This window comes from Coenobita brevimanus, chromosome 2, assembly GCF_032717465.1.
Source record: "Coenobita brevimanus isolate Jiangsu-jjx chromosome 2, ASM3271746v2, whole genome shotgun sequence".
Taxonomy (NCBI): domain Eukaryota; kingdom Metazoa; phylum Arthropoda; class Malacostraca; order Decapoda; family Coenobitidae; genus Coenobita; species Coenobita brevimanus.
The window spans coordinates 18352231-18374829 of record NC_136955.1 but is presented as its reverse complement, the minus strand read 5'-3'; the positions used below and the strand labels follow the sequence as shown (position 1 = coordinate 18374829).

The 22599-nt window shown below is 40.2% G+C and overlaps 1 pseudogene; it reads left to right on the top strand.

Moving 5' to 3' along the window:
- Positions 1-17030, top strand: part of LOC145391710 (SCAN domain-containing protein 3-like) — a 29022-nt pseudogene extending 11992 nt beyond the window's left edge.
- The last annotated feature ends 5569 nt before the right edge of the window (positions 17031-22599 follow it).

Sequence of the window (22599 nt, the reverse complement as noted above, 5' to 3'; positions counted from 1 at the left end):
ATGGGAGATTTGCAAGAGGAGATAAAGGTGGACTGATCAGAACATTAACAGAGATGTTAAACAGCTTTGATACCGAACAGATGACAGCACTGGTAAAACAAACAGAAATGAAGAGACCTGTATCACAACATGTGATTACAGTAATGACTGTAAAGAGCTTAGAAGAGGAAACCAATCACCTTCAGGAAGAAAATCTTTCATTGGGTGTGAATAAAATATCCAGCTTAGAATAATATATAGGAAACGGACCTAACAACTAATAAACAAAATAAATATAAAGATAAACAGTGCCGTGGAAATAAAGTACAGGTTGGCGGACCCCAGAGTCAGTGGAGAGTGTGACCTCATGCGAGACTTATTTGAACAGTCCAACTTGGTGACCTGTTTTACCGGACCGTGGCTCAGACTATCTGTTTACATGCTATTTCTAGAATTCACGTGAATCTCCAGGTTATTTAGAAAAGTGTCGAATTAATTACAAAATGCCCTTCCTTTTCCTGTGGTAAACTCAGCTCACAGAAGTATAATGGCAAATGTTTTCTCAGGAGAAAAAGATTTCTCAGGAGAAGAGCTCGGAAGTGGTAACGGAAACTTATCAAACCTCATAGTACATTAAAAGACTAATATGCTCCTGCCCATTTTTGTGATTCATTTAAAAAATAAGGGTTGTATATGTTAAGTGGATAATGTAATTTATGGAGGATTTTTTTTTTTTTAACATGCTTTGTAAAATGTAACTGCAATCAATTATTCGAAATTAATTTTAGTGTGAATAAAGTATGGCACAGTACACACGTAGCATTGGATAAACTCAGTGTTATGAGAAGAAGAGATTTCATCTCTTTGTCTTCTGTCCCCCAAATTCGATGCCCATGAAATGCTTTTCAGTTGTTCAAGGATATATTAAATAATAATAATAATAATAATAATAATAATAATATTAAATACCTCATACGTAGGCACAGTTTTTCACTTGAAAAATACCATTAGGAATTTTCCCTGTTATATGTAATTGGTCGCCTGGTAGTCTAGTTGGGTAAGGAACTCCAAGCGAATGTAACCCGAGAGTTTACACCCGTGGAAGGTTTGGGTTTTCTTGGTCATATGGAGGAGAGTATGGCGCGTCACTCTCGCTTTAAGTTTTAAAACTGAATAGTCTGGCCGTGGGCCCGTTCGCTCCTGATGAGGCAGAAAAGAGTTAGATGATGAATGACTCAATAATTATGGAATCTGCCATGATAAATTTTCAATAAATTATTACCTTTGGGTCTGAATTAATGAAACTCCTACATGATATTCTGAGAAGGAAAGAAATATTTGGCAATTCTTTGTCATAATATTTCAAAATACAGGTTATTTTAAATTTCATCACTTCCTGTAACGTCTTGCTGTAATCGGGGGATTTAATTAGGAAATCACTGGAGCAGTGAAGGGGTAAGTGAAGGCTATATGTGATCTCTCCGGTTCAAATATTTAACCCCAGGCTCAGTCGGGTCGCAAGGGGATACCAAGAATGAATGTAAACTAGTATCCTCTGACTGAATAATATTACTTCCTTTTTCTTACGTTAATATACCCTCATCCATCCTATGTGTTATGGAAATTAGATTATAAGATGATGATAATGAACGATGATGTTATGCTCTTCTCTCTCCACGTTCTCTTGTTGTGGGGAATTCATGTAGCAGCAGTAGGGTATCCCGCTGGCAACTGGAAGAAGTTCGGTTCGATACACGGGCTGGTTATACTGCAGGACAAAGACTGTATCCTCCTTGTCCCAGTTCATCCAGCAGTGGCAATGGTGTCAGATGTAAAATCGCTTGTTGCATGTCGTATTCCAGCGGAAAATAATGGCGAATTTAGCAAAACTGATTATCTTCCCTGATGAATTTCTTACTTTTTACAGGCATAATTTTAAGCCTTTGCGTTTTCTTTTCACTCAGACTGGCCAAGGAAGAAGACGGGGAGTGGCTCTTCCCCGTGAGCAGAGAGGCTCACATAGATTATTTGTACAGTCTCCGCGGCACTAGAAGGGCCATAATGGCTCTGACCTTCAACACAGCCAAGCCTCTCACACCAGACATTCTCGTCCAGGCCCTTACTCACCTCCAGCGGTACGTTAACATGATAAACAAATATTCGGTAAACAATTTCACTCGAATGAAACATTTTTAGGTTTATTCTTGTTATCATTATCACTCAATTTTGTATTCAGCTTAAGCGAGATTTATTTAAAGCTAGAGGGGATAGATATGGCCATCATTAAACTGTTTCGATACAAAAAGCATTTCCTAAGTTGATTTTAATTATTTCGTGGCAATCACAATAAAACAAAATGTGCATCATTGGACTGGAGTTAACCCCACGAAACTGGTGACGTAAATTGGTGTTCTTTTCTGCCTGTCTGTCTTTTTCTTCCTTTCTTTGCTTTAAGCAGAAAGGAATGAAACCAAAGGTTAGAGCTTAATAGCCTTAAAAGGGGGGGGGGGTGAAAACATGAAAGTAATATTCACGATTATTAAATTTTGAGAGGAATGATCACGTTGCTTTAAAAAAATGGATATTACAGTATTGGCAGTGAGTAAGATAGACTGAGGAAAACAGATGCACGAACAGTTGTGAAGATGAAGTACTTAGAATAAGATACTAGTTGATTGTTGTACTAGAGAGCTGGGTGAGAGTTTGTACATAAACAGGTGCTGTGTGCCCGCTCTAATGGGTAGGAATGCAAAAAGGAAGTTCAGTAGAGCAGTGGCCAGAACACGAGAGAGAAAGAGAGAGAGAGAGAGAGAGTCTTGTGTCAGTTCTATGGAAGGCCTTTGAGATAATAGTGGAACAACAAAGATTTCACCAAAATCTCCAGCGAGAATGACCAATCGTCAGAGAGGATGTTAGACCGCTAGTGAATGAACACTGGCAGAACTCATACTAATGATCAAAAAGAAAGTTATGAAAAGACTTATGTCAAAGAAATCTTCCTTTTATGGACAGATTAACCCCGTGACTAACGGGATTTTAACAACATGGGCACATCTGATACGGGAATATTTCAGTAACTATAAGTTTTTGGAATAAGCATATGTGCTTCACCCGTAACCACCTAGAGAACAAGCTTGAGAGTACCAGTACTCCACTCGAAGATAAGGAGTTGAAAAATCTTTAGAAAGACAAGATTGATGCAGTTTGGTAATAGAGGGTTGGGAGTGCTAATCCTGCCTTGAGACAGGCTGAACGAGGCTAGTTTTGCAGCATGAAGGAAATATACATGTTGACAGAAAAAGACGTAAAAGTGCACACAGCAAAGAAAAAAAAAATGTTGCAACTCTCTCACGAAGCAAAACGACACTGTTGTTTGAATAAAAGGTCGTAATCGATAAAATGTTATAATAAAGACAGTTTTACCATATTTATTAACTCTCTAATACATAATTCTACAGTAGTGCTATTTGTCATCTCGCACCGTTTAATTCCAAGCATTACTGCAGTAAATTAATCGTTAATAGTAATTCTAAATTTAGGAAATGGATCTTTTATGTTGTGTTCCTTTAAACTTTGATGATACAGAATTGCATTTGCCTTTGTAACCTAATGTTTTTGGTAATATTAAATGTAGTGGTTTGATCTGAGTTGTAAAATATGAACTTTTATGCAGTTATCTCGACTCTTGTGCATTCGACTCCACACAACTGTAGTCTGACAGTAGTAGTTCTGGTGTATTAAGGAGTTATTATTTATCATACCGAATGGATTATCTAGTATTATGTTTACTGATACTCGGTTATCTATGGGGGAGGTAATTCTATGTTTTCTGTTTTACAAATAATGGTCATGACATGGTCACTATTTAATGTGTTCACAGTGACTAAAGGAGGCTCTGCAGATGCTGAATATGTGCGTTTGATGGCACTAACTTTCGCTACATTTGGTTGTTTGCTGTAAGGCGTGGGACTTCCGTCTGTTACTGTGCCTTAATTGTCGTACTTTCTTTGGTTATGTGACCAAAGGGCCGGTGGTATGTACAGAGAGGCTCTGTAAGGTGCTGGGAATAGAACAGAGCATGGATTTGTCTGTGCGTAAATAGATCAGTGGGATTGTTTTACGGAGGAGCTTCTTACACTGGCACCGAATCAGAGACTGCTATGACAAGGGAGAGGAAAGATGAAGTATTTCTTCCATTGTCCCAAGATCGGCTCACACTCCAAACCACAGAAGCTGACTCACTGGTTCACTTCTCATTTGTGACATGACAAATGGGTTTCTGGTAGTGACACTTTACAGTGCAATTGCAATGACTTAATACAAACTGGTAAGGAACTGTTCATACCCAGTCAACAATTTTCTAAAAGATCGGAGTTCCCAAAATGGTCTGACAAAAGTTGTGCCAGGGCAACGACACGAAAGTCCTTAGCATATAACTTTTATTTAAAATACAAAAAACACCTGAATCCCTCAGCCAATTTTGAATTGTGAGAAATCATGCAGAAATGGTAATAAATATCGTAACATAAAACTTTCTTCACAACCATACATCCAAACAATAATCCTAATAACATCAGACTATTCTGGTCAGCTCTCGATTACTTCAATACCAGCTCAAATAAGTCATCACCCTTTCGTCCACTAAACTCTTCAGATGGTAAAATTTATAAATGACCTGTGTGGAAAAGCGAACATCCTTGCCAGTGCACTTGCCAGAAATTCTACCTTAGAGGAAGTTAGTCAGAACTTCCCTGCAATAGAGCTCGACTCTCCCGAAATTGCTCCATTTATGAAACAAAGTTGCTACTTAAGATCCACCCCAGAAAATTACCAACCAACAAAGCTGCAAGTCCAGATAGATTTCCTCCAGTCGTTTTGAAAAATTGTTTTTCAGAATTTGCTCCGGTTCTTTAGACTATGTATCTGTACTTTTTCTTTCTCTAATTCTTGGAAAGAAGCCAATATCCACCCAGTCCCAAAGAAAGGAAGTTCCTCTTACCCCTCTGATTACTGACTAATAGCTATCAACATCTTCTCTTGATAAAGTTTATGAGATGGTAATAAGTAAGCATATTGTTAAATATCTTGAATCAAAAGCATAATTAATGACATACAGTATGCTTTTCGTCACGAAAGATCCACTGTTGATATACTCATTCTCATTACTCATACCATCCATCAGTCAATTGATTAACATGGAGAAACCCATGCAGTGGCTCTTGATATTTCTAAAGCTTTTGATAGACTGTGGCACCATTCCCTGCTATCCAACCTCCCTTACTATGACCTATCATGTTTGGTTCCACTGATTTCTTCGTATCTCAGCAACAAAAACATCAGAGTAAAGGCAGATGATGTATATTCTTGTTTCCACTGGATTAGTGTCAGCGTGCCATAAGGATCAATCATGGCTCCAACCCCATTCGTAATTACTTATCTACCACCCATAACTCCATTCACTCATATGCAGATGACTCAACACTTTCACAGTTCCTTCATACTTACTCGTAAACATCCATTCACAAAGTTTAATATCTCTAAATCGCAACACAGCGCAGCACTCTCCATAAATCTAGATTATTCTCCATAAATCTAGATTTATCGAAGATCATAGAATGGGGACAAAATAACACTGTCTCATTTAATGCTAGGGAGACCAAATACGAGTATATACAATTTACTGATAGACGGATATTGCCTGATTTCTATATTACGTTCATTGCTACTAATATTCGTATATCTAAAAGTATTGAAATTCTCGGTGTTACACTTAACAATAGCCATAGCAGAACCTGTCATGTTAGATCACTTGCTAAAACCGCTTCAGAGAAACTTGGAGCAGTTAGCTGTAATTTACAAGTCATGTGTGTTCTCAGCTGGAATATCCCTCACCCTTGTGGAGTGGACGTGGAGAGGTTGCACTAAAACAACTGTACAAAATTCTGAATAGAGCTGTAAGGCTTATTAATAATCTTGCTGTTACAAATGAACTACCTCCCCTTCATTTTTTTTTTATGCGAGGAAGAAAGAAACAAAGGCTAGAAGCCCGCATTACAGTTTCTTCCAAGGAAAAAAAAAAAAAGCCAAATTCAAGATCCGTTCATTTCGAGACGCCTGGATACACTGCGTTTGGAAGACTGGAAGTCATAGGAAGTAGGAAATACAGACACAGAGAGACAGTTCCAGAGATGACATGTTGCATAAATGAAGGACTGGGAGTAACGGTTAACTCTTGCATTAGGAGTCAGACAGAAATGGGATGAGCGTTTGCTGCTAGACGGGTGCTACGCACACGTCGTAGAGGCGGAGGGATGCAAGCAGAGAGTTCAGAGGAGCAGTGACCATGGAAGTAACGATAGAAAGGAGATAAAGAGGCAGCAATGCAGCGAAAAGACAGAGGTTCAAGGGAGCCATTAACAGGAGGGGAGTTAATGAGACGAAAAGCCTTTGACTCCACCATATTGAGAAGAGCTGTATGTGGGGAGCCTCCCCACAGATGAGAGTTGTACTCTACAAAGGGCCGAATAAAACCCGTGTATGAAGTCAACATCTGTGCAGGGTTAAAGAAGGTAAGGAGACAGCTTAGCACACCTAATCTCTTGAAAGCTGATTTTATAAGAGATGTAATATGATCTTTCCAAGATAAATCCCGAGTGAATGAAACCTCGAGCATGTTCAAGGATGATGCAGGATTGAGCTGGATATTATTAAACATTAAAGGGTACTCCTGTGGAAGATACTGTCGGGTTGATAGGCGTAAAAACTGAGCATTTCATGCATTAAAAACAACATGATTATTTTTTATCCCAGTCAGAGACACGAGCCAAGTCAGACATTAGGTGTGCCTTAGCCTTCTCCCTTGTTGAAGTAACTGCTGAGATGGACGTTGTGGGAACCGAATGGAAAGGTAGAGGGTGGAATCATCAGCATACGAATGGATAGGGTTAGATGTACAGCTGAGATCATTGATGAATAAAAGGAAGAGAGTTGGTGATAGGACAGAGCCCTGGGGAACACCAATATTGATAGATCTAGGAGAAGAACGATGGCCGTCTACAACAGCGGCTATAGAACGAACAGAAAGGAAGCTGTAGGTGAAGACACAGATACAGTACAAAGAGGGCAGTTTGGAAATTAAATATTTATGCCAGACTCGATCGAAAGCCTTTGAGATGTCCAGCGCAATGACAAAGCTTTCGCCAAAGTCCTGAAAGGAGGATGACCAAGAGTCTGAAAGGTAGGTGAGAAGATCAGTGGAGCGTTCCTGATGGAACCCATACTGACGTTCAGAAAGAAGGTTGTGATAGGAAAGTTGCTCTAAAATTATTCTGTTAATAATAGATTTGAAAACTTTTGAGACACAAGATGTTAAAGCATTTAAACGATAGTTAGAGGTTTGGGAATGGTCACTCTTCTTTGGGACTGGCTGAATGAGAGCAAACTTCCAGCAAGGAGAGGTACAAGTAGAAAGACAATGGCGAAAGAGTTTAGCTAGGCAGGGTGTAAGCACAGAATGACAGTTCTTGGGGACAACAGGAGGGACTCCATCAGGTCCATATGCCTTGTTAGTATTGAGGCCAGTGATGGCAGAAAATACATCAGCTGAAGAAATTTTAATGTCAGCCATGAGGAAGTCAGAGGGGGGGAAGTGATGGAGGAACATCACAATCATCTAGGGTGGAATTGGGGAAGAAAGTCTGAGCAAAGAGATCTGCTTTATCAGTAGAAGAAATAGGTACAGAGCCATCAGTGTAGAAAAGAGGAGGGAAGGATGATGAGGTGAAGTTGTTAGAAAGGTTTTTGGCAAGGTGCCAGAAGGAGCGGGAGGAATTCGAGTTGGAGAGTTGAGAGCATTTAGTGCGGATAAATTTTTTTTTTTAGGAATGCGAAGAGCAAACTTAGCACGATTCTGGGCAGTAACATAAAAAAGATGTGATTCAGGGGTGGGTTGGCTCTGGTACCTTCTATAGGCCCTCTCCTTGTTATGGACAGCATTAGAACAAGCGTGATTAAACCAAGGATTTTTTGCAATAGTCAGAGGATATGAGAAAGGAATGTATGGGTCCATAGCTAAGAGAATAACCTCCGTAATGCACAAGGTACACTCAGATGGCTGCCGGCCATGGAAGCAATAATCATTCGAGGGAAAATCATAGAACTACTGCCTGAGGGCCTCCCAATCCGCAGCTCCAAAGTGCCACAGTTGATATTTTTTTGGAGGGTCCACAGGCCATACTGGAGCAATAGGACAGGTTAAGGCAATAAGGTTGTGATAGGAGGAGCCCAACGGAGAGAAAAGATTAAGTGGAAGCAGAAGGATTGTAAGGAAGACGTCAGGTATGTTGGAGCTCTCTCCAAGGCAGTCAGGGATACGGGTAGGGTGCTGTACAAGCTGCTTTAGGTCATTAAGGATAGAAAAGATGTAGGCTTCTTCACCAGGTGGATCAACGAAAGAAGAGGAGAGCCAAAGGTGGTGGTGAACATTGAAATCTAGAATGGAGATTTCAGAGAAAGGAGAACTGGATAGAATTATTTCCATTGTAGAAGTAAGATAGTCAAAGAATTTTTGATAGTAGAATTAGGGGATACATAAACAGCACATATATATTTAGTTAGAGAATGACATGAGGGAGCAAGACAGAGAGTAGAAAATTCAGAAGAATCAAGTTCAGGAACACGAGAGCAAGATAAGTCGTTGTTTACATATGCACAATAGCCACTTTGGCTTTGAAATGAGTATAGAGAAAGTAGGAGGATACAGAAAAGGGCTTGCTGTCAGTTGCCTCAGACAGCTAAGTCTCTGTTAAAAAAAAGAAAGTGAGGTTAAGAGGAAGAGAGGTGGTGTTCAACAAAGTGAAAGTTTGAGGAGAGGCCGCGAATGTTGCAGAAGTGAAGAAGTGAGTCAGACAGTGGTTCCAGGCAAGTCGAGTTGTCACCTGGAGAGGGGTGGATGAAAGGAAGGAATGTTGCTTCCTTTGCATTATTTTACTGATACTTTTATGGCAAATGCTCTGAAATTGCATCCACTGTGCTACCTCTCCACGCCTTCCTCCGTGCTACACAGGTATCTGATAACGCTCATGACTAGACTTTCACATTGTCATATTGCAGAATTCTGCCTATCAAAATTCCTTTGTTACCCAAACTGTATTATTTTGGAGCTTGCTTCCCCAGAATAGTTCCCCCCCAAAACTTCAACCTACAGCAGTTCAAGTCCAACCGTTACAGACTTTTTATTAACCCGCCCCGTATCCACAGCGTACGATGCACATTGCAACTTTTTTTCACCGTCAGTCCCGACAATGTATGATGAACGTTTTGCTATTACAAGGTCCGGCGTTTGCACATTTTCTGAATTTCGCACGTGATATTTGGTACGTATAAATGGGACACCTTCCTCTACCCGATGCCAGGCAGGGAAATGCCTTACTCCTCGTCCCCCCCCCCCCCGCACGCCATTGTCTCGGCTACTCACCTGTTACCAGTGACCTGGCCAGTAAAGATATGTCGCGCCACAGTACGAAATTCAAGGCGAGAGTGATTCCCCAATTGACGACAATGTGGAGGACAAAGTTTATGTGCCGTTAGAGGAAGAAACGATGAGAAGTGATGAGCAGGTAATGTCGCCAAAAAAGGCGGGGTTTGGTGAGTGAAACAACATTTATATCGCCTATATTACTGTGTGAGAACCAATATACTCTTGTACTACATAGAAATTCGTAGCAAATAAAAAAAAAAAATACAGTTTATGAATGGTCTGGAATAGTTACCTCTCCCATAGAACTCGTTTTCTCAGGAGCCAGACGCCATTGAAAACTTAGCCAGGTGAGGGTACTCTTACCTGTAGCGGTATTTAAAACCTCAGGAGAGCGATTTCTCTATGAATTTTCGATGTTTCTCATAAAAAGCGGAGGTTTGAGCCAAAAAAAAAGGTGTCGGGTTTGGGGGGTGGGTTGGGTAATAAACTGGTCGGTACGGGGCTGGTTAATGGAGGACACCAGTAATGTGGTGTATGGATTCTCGTTATTTATTGATTATTTTCCTTCCTCAGTTCATCCTCTGTAAAAGTAAATTAACCTCTTGAATCTGATGACGAAATATTTAGTTTTTCTTAACTCCAGTCAATTTCATTCACTTAGAGATTATTTCTTTTTGTGAGGAGGTTATTGAAGGCATGAAGGCAATATATCTAACATCTTTCTCTGTATCCTCCTACTTTCTCTATACTCACTTCAAAGCCAAAGGTCGTTGTTGTGTGTATGTATGCATCAACATTTAGTGCTGTCCTGTTCATGAACTTGAATCTTCTGAATTGTCTATTTTCCGGCTTCAGCTATCCTCCCATACTCGACGAAATATATCCGTGATGTTAACTTATCCAGTGATTCTAATGATTATGAAAAATTCTTAGACAATCTTAATTCTGAGACGGAACACATCCTATCAATTTCTCCTCTCTCTGAAATCTCCATACAAGACGATTCCAAAGTTCGCCACCACCTTTGGTTCTACTCTTCTATCACTGATTCACCTGGTGAAGAAGCCTTTATCTTTTCTATCATTTCGATTGAGTCTGGCATAAATCTTTAATTTCCAAACTGCCCTCTTACGGGTTCCATCTCTCTATCTGTGTCTTCATCTACAGCATCCATTCTGGACGTTCTATAGCTGCTGTTGTAGATGGCCATCGTTCTTCTCCTAGATCTATCAATGGTGGTGTTCCTCAGGTCTCTGTCCTATTACCAATTCTCTTCCTTTTATTCATCAATGATTTTCTAAGCTGTACTGTACATCTAACCCTATCCACTCATACACTGATGATTCCACCCTTCACCTTTCCATTCGGATCTCGCAACGTCCATCTCAGCAGTTACTTCAACAAACAAGGGATGAGGCTATGGCACACCTAATGTCCGACTTGGCTCATATCTCTGACTGGGGTAAAAACAAAAAATCTTGTTTTTTAATGCATCAAAGACTCAGTTTTTACACCTATCAACCCAATAAAATCTTCCACAGGAGTTCCTACAAATGTTTAATATTATCCAGCTCAATCCTGCATCATCCTTGAACATGCTTGGGGTTTCATTCACTCAGGATTTGTCTTGGAAAGATCATATTTCATCTGTTGTAAAATCTGCTTCCAAGAGATGAGATGTGCTAAGCCAACTCCATGCCTTCTTTAGCCCTGCATAGTTGTTGACTTTATATGTGGGTTTTATTCGCCCCTGTGTAGAGTACAACTCTCATGTGTGTGGAGGCTCCCCACATACAGGTCTTCTCAACAGGGTGGAGTCAAAGGCTTTCGGTCTCATTAACTCTCCTCTTTTCAACCTCTGTCTCTTCGCCACACTGTTGCCTCTTTATCTATTTTCAATCGCTACTTCAATGGTCACTGCTCCTCTGAACTCTCTGCTTGCACCCCTCTACCTCTAAGACGGGTGCGTAGCACCCGTTTAGCAACAAACTGTCATCTCTTTTCAGTCCACCTCTTTAATGCAAGAGTTAACCGTTCTCTGGAACTGCCTCCCTCTGTCTGTATTTCCTACTTCCTGTGATCTCCAGTCTTTCAAATGTAGTGTGTCCAGACATTTCGAAATTAACGGATCTTGAATTTGGCCCTCTTTTGCATTGTTTTTGTTGTTTTCTTGGAAGGAACTGATTTGTGAGGTCCTAGCATTTGGTTGCTTCTTCCTCGCATTAATATATATATATATACATATATATATATATATATATATATATATATATATATATATATATATATATATATATATATATATATATATATATATATATATGACCTAGAGCAGCTTGTACAGCACCCTACAGTATTTTGTATCCCTGAACGCCTTGAGGAGAGTACAAACATACTTGACCTCTTCCTTACAAATAATCCGTCTGCGTACACGGTTAATCTTTTCTTTCTGTTGGGCTCCTCCGATCTCAACCTTAACACCTTAACCTGTCCTATAGCTCCAGTCAGGCCTGTGAACATTCCTAAGAAGCAGTGGCTGTGGCACTCTGGAGCTGCTGATTGGGAGGCCCTGACGCAATACGTCTTTGATTTTCCCTGGAATGATTATTACTTCCATATTCAAGAGCCATCTGAGTGTATCATGCACATTGCAGAAATTATTCTCTATGGCATGAAGTTACACATTTCATTCTTTTATCCCATTACCAAAGCTAAAAAAATACTTAGTTTAATCACTCATGTTCTAATGCTGTCCACAACAAGGCCTACAAAAGGTTTAGGAGTTAACCTACCCCTGAATCTCATCTCTTTTATGTTTCTGCCCAGAATTGTGTTAAGTCTGTTCTTCACTCAGCTAAAAATAATTTCATTCGCACTAAATGCTGTGAACCCTCCAACTCAAATAATTCCTGCTCCTTCTGGCACCTTACCCAAAACCTTTCTAATAACTTTGCTTCATCATCCTTCCTTCCTCTTTTCCCTCTGATGACTCTGCAGCTGTTACTTTTACTGATAAACAAGAACTCTTCCCATATACATATTTAATTGAACCTTACAATTTTGAGGCTGTTCCTCCATCACTTCCCTTCTCTGACTTCCCCATGGCTGACATTAAAAATTTTTCTATTGATATATTTTCTGCTATCATTAGTCTCAGTCCTGATAAGGCCTGATGGGACCTGAGGGGGTCCCTCTTGTTGTCCTCATGAACTGTACTTCTGTGCATATGCCCTCTCTCTTCTTCCTGTCCAGTATTCTCTCTCTCTCTCTCTCTCTCTCTCTCTCTCTCTCTCTCTCTCTCTCTCTCTCTCTCTCTCTCTTTCTCTCTCTCTCTCTCTCTCAGCGTTCCATCACTTCCTCCACATCTTTCTCCCCCAGGCTTTCCTTCCCTCCCTAATTCTATCCAGTTATCCAATTACTTCCCCCTCCCTCCTTGTTACTGAAAACTTGCTCTCATTCACCCTGTCCCAAAGAAGGGTGACCATTCCCAACCCTCTAACTACCGTCCAATTGCTTTAACATCCTGAATATCAAAAGTTTTGAATCTGTTTTTATAATAAAACAAATTAAAGCACCTTTCCTATCACAACTTTCTTTCTCATCATCAGCATGCGCTCCGTCAGGGACACTCAACTGGCGATCTTCTCATCTACCTTTCAGACTCCTGGCTATCCTCCTTTCGGGACTTTGGCAAAAGCTTTGCCATTCCAATGGGGTGCTTCTGAAGAGCTCTAACCCAATTGAGGGCAGTCCGAACTCCAGGTTAACACAGTCCCACACTGTTTAAAAAGCCTGTTTCTCTTTGTTAAATGTCAGCAGTGTTGTGTGAAACTGAGAATTATGTTAATGTCACATGCCATAATATAAATATTATAAACTGAAAACGTAATGATAACATAGTGTGAATTGCTCTATTTATCATAATTATAAGGAAATGAAATATTTGCTGATGGCAACCCCACCATTTTATTGGTCCTGTAATATTATATTTCTACCTGGTAGTGGAAGTTTTGTTCTTGACATATAGTTGGCTCAGACTGTAAATTAAGCCTAGTGGGTATTTTGACTTTAGTCTCTATCTTGGCTTAAATTTAATGGTGATTAAATACTGGCATTCATCATCACATATCATCCGGTCTAGGAGATTGTCCCAAAACCAGGATGAGGACACACGTTCAAAGAAAAGCAAGCCAAGACATCTGCCTTCACTACAAATATAAAGAGTCAAGTTATTCGCTATCTGCATAGCTGGATGTAGAGGAGTTCAAGGTAAGTAACTATGGAATGAAAAAGAACTTTAAAACAAAGCAGGAGACTGTCCTGTGCTGCGTACGCAACACTTGGGTGGGCAAAATGTTGAATACCACTATCAAGCCAACATAGAGACTGAATGAGTCAAGATACCCACAAGGCTTAATTTACAGTCTGAGCCAACCATATAACAAGAACCAAACTTCCACCACGTAGTAGAAATATAATATTATAGGACCAGTAATATGGTGGGGCTGCCATCAGCAAATATTTAATTTTCGTATATGATAGCTAAAACATTTCACACTACGTTATAGTTACGTTTTCTGTTTGTATTATTCATATTACAGCATGTGACATTACTGTGATTCACAGTTTCATACAACAGTGTAGATATTAAATAGTGAGAAATAGGCTTTCTAAACAGCGCGGGACTGTGTTAAAATGGAGTCGGCAATGTCCTCTACCGGATACTAGCTTTGAAAGCACCCCATTGACTTCTCAAAGGCTATCGATTAAGTCTGGGATAAATCTTTAATTTCCAAACTGCCGTCTTACGTTTTCTTTGCATCTATCTGGGCCTTCCTCTTAGTTTCCTTTCTGATCGTTCTTTAGCTGCTGTTGTAGATAACCATCGTTCTTCTCCTAGAGATATCAATAGTGGTGTTCCTCAGATGTTCCCATTCCCAACTCTCTCCCTTCTGTTCATCAATGACCTTCTAAGCCAGTGCTACTCAAAGTGTGGTACGCGTACCGGTGACGGTACGCGAGCCATCGTCTGCCGGTACGCGGAGATTTGTATTATTATGGCTACATTGTTCATTTACTCACTCATGTTAAAAGTCATTGCTATCCAACTAAGGAATGCGATATAATGAACAGCAAAACAGTGAACTGAATACGCATGAGACCCCCCCAAAAAAAATAATAATTGGAATGAGAATACAGTATGGTAGTTAATTAATTTTGGAAACATTAAACGTATGCATCCAATTAAAAGATTTGGCCGATTTTTTACTATGAGTGGCAGCCATGAAACATATCACACATCTGGCAACCTTGATCCACACGTGTGGAGCAGTCAGTTAGTTACCATCAAGAAGTGGAACAGAGAGCATCTGCGTGTTTGTCATTTGGGACCACGTCCCAACCCACTGATCAGAAATAGTAAGTACTAATAATTTTAAAGGCTGGTTCACACTATTTATGATGTATTTGCTTTAGTATCATTTGTATTTCTCCACATAAAAGTAATTAAAACAAATAAATAATTAAACAATTAAATAAATATTTCTCAATAAAAGCATTCCCACTGCATTTATTCGGCTTTCATCCTAATATCATAAATTAAGTATATACCCGGGTTATGGAATTTATATTCATTATTTTTATCCCAAATTTACAGATGGCAAAGCGAGGCCCAATGGACATGTTTATCAGACCAAAACATCCGGTTGCTGAACACACAAATAATTCTGAAGCAGATGACAGCGATGTAATTGAAACCGAAGTGTTGCCGGCAAAAAGAATTCGTACTGGCTTTACTCGGAAATATGACTCCTCATACATTCAATTCGGTTTTGTAGCCACGAATGATGGGGGAGTGCCTAAACCGCAGTGTGTTATTTGTGGAGATGTGTTGGCTAACGACTCAATGAAGCCGTCAAACCTCAAAAGGCATTTAAATACAAAACATAAAGAAATGAGTTCGAAGTCGAAAGAGTTCTTTGAAAGAAAGCATGTTGATTTAAAAGGCCGTCAGAAACAGATCTTTGAAGTGTCACACACAAATACTAGTGCTTTGCGGGCTTCTTATAAAGTAGCACTTCGAGTTGCTAAAGCTAAAAAGCCATACACAATTGGTGAGACGCTAGTGATAGGCTGTATTAAAGATGTTTGCACAGAAATGTTGGGTAAGCCAGCAGCAAGGAAAGTGGCTCAGGTTCCACTTTCAAATGACACTATAGCTCGACGAATTTACGATCTGGCACACGATATGGAAGATCAGCTCATAGGACGGATTAAATTAGCAAAGTACTTTTCTTTGCAGCTTGATGAATGTACAGACGTTGCTAATCAGGCAGTTCTGATGATGTATGTGCGCTGTGAACATGAGGGCGATTTGAAAGAAGAGTTTTTTTTCTCTACTTCACTGCCAACAAAAACAACTAGTTCTGAAGTGTTCAAGACTGTAAGCGACTATATTGTTAACAAATGTGGGTTGGATTTCAAGTTTTGTGTAGGCGTATGTACTGATGGTGCTGCCGCAATGATAGGACGGCATTCAGGTGTGGTTACCCAGATCAAGGCACTTGTCCCAGAATGTAAGTCAACACACTGCTTCCTTCACCGAGAAAGTCTTGCAACAAAAAAAATGTCAACAGAACTAAATAGTGTGCTCAGTGAGGTTGTAAAAATTGTGAACCATGTAAAAGCAAATGCTTTAAATTCGAGACTATTCACAGCATTATGTGATGATATGGGAGCTGATCATAAACAGTTCCTATTGCATGCCGATGTACGTTGGTTATCGAGGGGAAAAGTTCTGTCAAGAGTATTTGAGCTACGAAACGAACTTGTCTTGTTTCTTCAGGACAAAAAACCAAATTGGTCACAATTGTTCCGAGATGTGGATTGGCTAGCCAAGCTGGCTTATTTGGCTGATATCTTTGCCATCTTTAATGATCTCAACATCTCCATGCAAGGAAGGATGGCATCGTGTTTTACGATGGCAGACAAGATCGATGGGCAAAAACGAAAGCTAGAAGCATGGAAGAATCGAGTGTCAAGAGATTGTTATGACATGTTTCACCAACTGGCAACAGTCATCGCCGATGCAGGCTAAGACCTTAATGTTGCATCTCTAAGAAATGTCATCAAAGAACACTTGATTAATTTGGCAGATCATTTTCAGCATTACTTTCCAGCAGAAGAAGATCCACGGAAAGGGACTGGATGGATCCGAAATCTGTTTATGCCACTGAGAGATGACTTCGACCTAAGTGTCACTATGGAGGATAAATTGTTGGAGCTGGCTGCTGACGAAGGATTGAAGACAAGTTTCGAAACTTCAACATCACTTGCTTCCTTTTGGATAAAAGTGAAAGCAGAATATCCTGAGCTTAGTGAAATTGCCCTGAAAACTCTTCTCCCTTTTCCTTCAACCTACCTCTGCGAGACTGGCTTCTCAACAATGAGTGTCATTAAGACAAAATACAGGAATTGTATGGATATTCATTCTCCATTGCGAGTGGCATTGTCCTCAATTGAACCACGATTGGATAAGTTGATAAATAAGAAGCAGGCTCACCCCTCACATTAGTAAAGGTTAAGGTTTTGCATTGCCTGTGTATTGTGTTAATAGAATAATCATTCATTTAAATTTAATGTTACCTATTCCTTTCAAATTTGTATTTTAACATTTATTCATTGGGGTTTGAAATAAGAAAAATATATAATTTTCAAGCTACTTTATTCATTATAATTTTTCGTTTTATTACTCATACACATGCTTATATTTGTTCATAAGGCTTTGCTAGTTTGATTTGTTAATAATGGTTTTATTTATATTGTAATATTGAATTACTTGTTTACAAAATCAATTAAAAAAAAAGTCAACTTACTTTTATTATCTATTCATTATATTTTTCCTGTATAAATCAATATTACTACGAATGTCTCGGATCGTAAACAATTAATTATATGGCACAAATATGGTACTGATCAATGGCACACTGGGAAGACTTGTTACGTCAATGATGACTGCCCTTGGATTGGCTTGCTTCGGTTGCACATTGAAAAAAAAAAAAAACTGCCGGTCCGCCACATAAGATAGTTTGAGAAGCACTGTTCTAAGCTGTACATCTAACCATTTCCACTCATTCGTTGATGACTCCACCCTTCGTCTTTCTATTCACTTCTTGCAGCATCCATCTCAGCAATTACATCAACAAACAAGAGATGAAGCTATGGCACACTTAATGTCTGACATGGCTCATATCATTGATTGGGGTAAAAGTAATCTTGAAGTTTTTAATGTCAAAAACTCAGTTCTTATATCTTTCATCCTGTCTAAATCTGAAGAGCATCCTCAAATTTTTAACAATATCCAATTCAAACCTGCATCATCTTTAAACCCCTAGAACACTAACTCTACATTTTAGTAACACATTCACTAACCCCGGGTGTCTCACACCCGATATTGGAAAATTGGAAAAAAAAAAAAAAAAACAGTGCTTTAATAAACTAAATGTAGATGGTTGAACTTTAGGCTTTGTACTTTGAGTTAACATTACAAAGGACTGAAAATCATATCACTTTGTTATGGAAAATGGGTAATGAAAACAGTGACTAAAAGCAGGGAAATTTTGGCTAGTTTCTCGAAAGAAACACGCATACAAAAAAATTCATCATATGTCTTTCGAAAACCTCCCACGTCCTCTCAGGTCCTTTGGGCCACCACTGAAGGGGTTGTCATTCCCCTGCTGCTGTGGTAAAAACCCGATGTTCACTGTGCTGTTCGACCTTTGCACGCCCAAACCAAGGCCTACAGCAGAGACCAACGTGCAGAGCACGACGGTGTATCCTGCCGCTACCATAACTGGCTGCCAAATGAAGCTACTGGAGGACTGGTAACCCTGGGAGCATGGGAACCACACACAGTGACAATGACGTCATGTGGGTCGGGTGGGGATAACCCGGGGTTAGTGTTCTAGGGTTAGTAAACGTTCCTTGGGTTTCATACTCTCGGGATTTATCTTGGAGAGATCATATTACCTCTCTTATAAAATCTGCTTCCAAGTGATTAGGTATGCTAAGCCAACCCCAAGCTCTCTTTACCCGTGCACCGTTGTTGACTTTATACAAGGGTGTGATTTGCCCCTGTTATGAGTACAATTCTCATATGTGGGGAGGCTTCCCATATACAGCTCATCTCAACAAGGTGGAGTCACAGACTTTTCATCTCATTAACTCTCCTCCCCTTACTGGCTTTCTTCAACCTTTGTCTCTTCACCGCACTGTTGCATCTTTACCTCTTTTCTATCACTACTTCAATGGTCACTGCTCCTTGGAACTATCTGCTTGCATATCTCCAGCTCTACGATGGGTGCTTAGCACCTGTCTTTTTTTTTTATGCCAAGAAGAAGGACCCAAAGGCCTCGAGCCTGCAATTACTGTTCCTTCGAAGAGAAAAACAGAATACAAGAGAGACCAAAATTCAAGATCCGATCATTTTGAGATGCCTGGACACACTGCGATTGAAAGACCAGAGATTATAGGAAGCAGGAAATACAGACAGAGGGAGACAGTTCCAGACTTGACATATTGCATAAATAAAGGACCGGGAGTAACGTTTAACTCTTGCATTAGAGAGTTTGACAGAAAAGGGATGAGAGTTTGCTGCTAGATGGGTGCTACGCGCCCGTCGTAGAGGTGGAGGAATGCATGCAGACAGTTCAGAGGAGCAGTGACCATTGAAGTAGCGATAGAAAAGAGATAAAGATGCAACAGTGTGGTGAAGAGACAAAGGTTGAAGAGAGTCAGTAAGAGAAGGAGAGTTAATGAGACGAAAAGCTTTTGACTCCACCTTATTGAGAAGAGCTGTGTGTGAGGAGTCTTCCCACACATAAGAGTTGCACTCCACACAGGGGCAGATAAAACCCATGTACAGAGGCAACAGTTGTGCAGGGGTAAAGAAGGAACGGAGTTGGCTTAGCACACATAATCTCTTGGAAGCAGATCTTTACAAGAAAGATAATTCCCAAGTAAATGAAACCCCAAGCATGTTCAAGTATGATGCAGGATTGAGCTGAATATTATTAAACATTAGTGGGTATACCTGTGGAAGATTTTGTTGAGTTGATAGGTGTAAAAACTGAGTCTTTGATGCATTAAAAACAACCAGATTATTTTCACCCCAGTCAGAGATACGAGCCAAATCAGACATTAGGTGTGCCATAGCCTCATCCCTTGTCTGTTGAAGCACCTGCTGAGATGGACGTTGCGGGAACCAAATGGAAAAGTGAAGGGTGGAATCATCAGCGCATGAGTGGATAGGGTTAGATGTACAGCTTAGAAGGTCATTGATGAATAAAAAGAAGAGACTTGGTGATACGACAGAGCCCTGAGTATCATCACTGTTGATAGATCTAGGAGAAGAACGATGGCCGTCTACAACAGCGGCTTTAGAACGACCAAAAAGGAAGCTAGAGATGAAGGCACAGATAGAAGAATAAAAACCGTAAGAGGGCAGTTTGGAAATTAAAGATTTATGCCAGGCTCGATCAAAAGCCTTTGAGATGGATCACCAAAATCCCGAAAGGAGGATGACCAGGAGTCTGAAAGGTAGGTGAGAAGATCGCTAGTGGAGTGTCCCTGATGGAACCCCTACTGACGATCAGAAAGAAGGTTGTGATAGGAAAGATGCTTTAAAATTTTTCTGTTATGAATTGACTCAAAAACTTTGGAGATACAGGATGTTAAAACAACAAGACAATAGTTAGAGGGTTGGGAATGGTCACCCTTCTTTGGGAATGGCTGAATGAGAGCAAACTTCCAGCAAGAAGGAAAGGTGCAAGTTGATAAACAAAGGTGAAAGAGTTTGCCTAGGCAGGGTGTAAGCACAGAAGCACCGTTCTTGAGAACAACAGGAGGAACTCCATCAGGCCCATATGGCTTATTAGTATTGAGGCCTGTGATGGCAGAAAATACATCAGCTGAAGAAACTTTAATGTCCGCCATGAGAAAGTCAGAGAGGGGAAGTGATGGAGGAACAGCACCGGAATTGTCTAAGGTGGAATTGGAGGAGAAAGTCTGAGTGAAGAGATCTGTTTTATCAGTAGAAGAAATAGCTACAGAGCCATCAGGGTAGAAAAGAGGAGGGAAGGATGAGGTAAATTTGTTAGAAAGGTTTTTGGCAATGTGCCAGAAGGAGCGGGAAGAGTTAACCGTTACTCCCAGTCCTTTTATGCAACAGGTCAACTCTGGAACTGTCTCACTCAGTATTTCCTACTTCCTGTGATCTCCAGTCCTTCAAACGCAGTGTATCCAGGCATCTCGAAATGAACGGATCTTGAATTTGGCTCTCTGTTGTATTGTTTTTGTTTTTTCCTGGAAGGAACAATTTGCGGGCCCTTTGCCTTTGGCATCTTTTTGCTTGCATTAACATTCTGTGTATAAATATATATATATATATATATATATATATATGTATATATATATTCTTGACCTGTGTGTTATGTTGGTAAAGTACATAGTTTGAATAAACTGAAAAATGAATCACCAAAATATTAACTTTTACGAATTTTTTCTTGATGAATGTGGCCATGTAATGATGCAGAATTATACTACACATGGGCAGACTCTATGTTTCATTCCTTCGACCAGTTACAATAAAGCATTTTTATTTTTTTGTTCTTAATCCAACATTTTGTTCACTTTTCGGGGATGAACTGTGAAGTGGTGAGTAATCTGCAGATGAATGGATGGGATTGTGGGTGACAGATAAGAGATCATTAATATGAACCAGGAACAGGGTTGGCGCCAGAACTGATCCTTGTGGCACGCCAGCATTAACTGAATGGAAATTGGAATATACATCACCTACTTTTACTCATATTTTTCTGCCACTGAGAGATGAGGAAAGCTATCTATCCTATCTATCTATATACCTAGGCTGCTTCCCCCAAGGAAAGGGAGGTAGCCGAGACAGGACGACTCACTTTCCATTTACTCATCCATTCAAACACATTCATTCACATCTTAGCCCCAAAGGGGAGAACGGACAGATCCTCACCGCATCACACCGCACAAGGGTCAACTGCGCAATGCAATCAGTGACATCCACAGCAGGGCCCGACAGCAGAACTGGTTTACCCCTGCCACATCATAACAGACCCATCCCCTTACCCGCACCTGACCTGACTAGCTGATCAGACCAAATGCGGGAGAATATCCCCTCAGGGCTGCGTCATCACTTATTCATTCACAATTTCTCTCCATTTATTTCTGTCACGCACAGCCACTCTTCCTTGCTCAACAGACATCCCTCTCGCATCCAGCGCTCTCTTCACACTGTCCATCCATCCCATTCGTGGTCTTCCTCTCAGTTTTACACCTCTCACATCAGATCTAGTTATCTTTTTCACCAATCGCTCATTATCCATTCTCTCCATATCCCCAAACCATTGCAACACCCTCTGCTCAACTCTACCAGCCATCTCCCGAACAACTCCAGTTCTCCTTCGCACTTCATCATTTCGCACCCGATCCATACGCGTCACTCCACACATACTCCTCAGACATCTGATCTCCATTACATTCAAACTTTTCCTCTCTGCTACACCCATATTCCATGTTTCAGCCCCATGGAATGGAAATTGGAATATACATCACCTACTTTTACTCATATTTTTCTGCCACTGAGAGATGAGGAAAGCAGAGGAACAAAAGACGTTAGTCCATAGCAAGGGAGTTTGGATAACAGGGATTGGGGCCGCACTCTGTTGAAATCTCAGGAAGTATCAAGGGCTAGTACATGAGTTCCTCCATGTTGGTCAATTGATTGATGGATGGTATGAGTCAGGAGATTAAGAAACTTGTTGTGGATCTTTCATGGCAAAAACCATAATGTCTATCACTAACTGAGTTGTTGGATTCATTGTGTTTAGTGTGCTTCTTAATTACAGTTTCAAATACTTTAACAAGAGAAGTTGTGATAGATATTGGTCTATAATCAGCAGGGTCAGAGGAGCTTCCTTTCTTTGGAATTGGGTGGCTAATGGCTTCTTTCCATGAATCAGGGAATTAAAAACTACGTATGCATAGTCTGAATAATTTAGCCAGAGCAGAGGCAAGTTCTGGGAAGCACTTTTCAAAACAACTGGATGAAT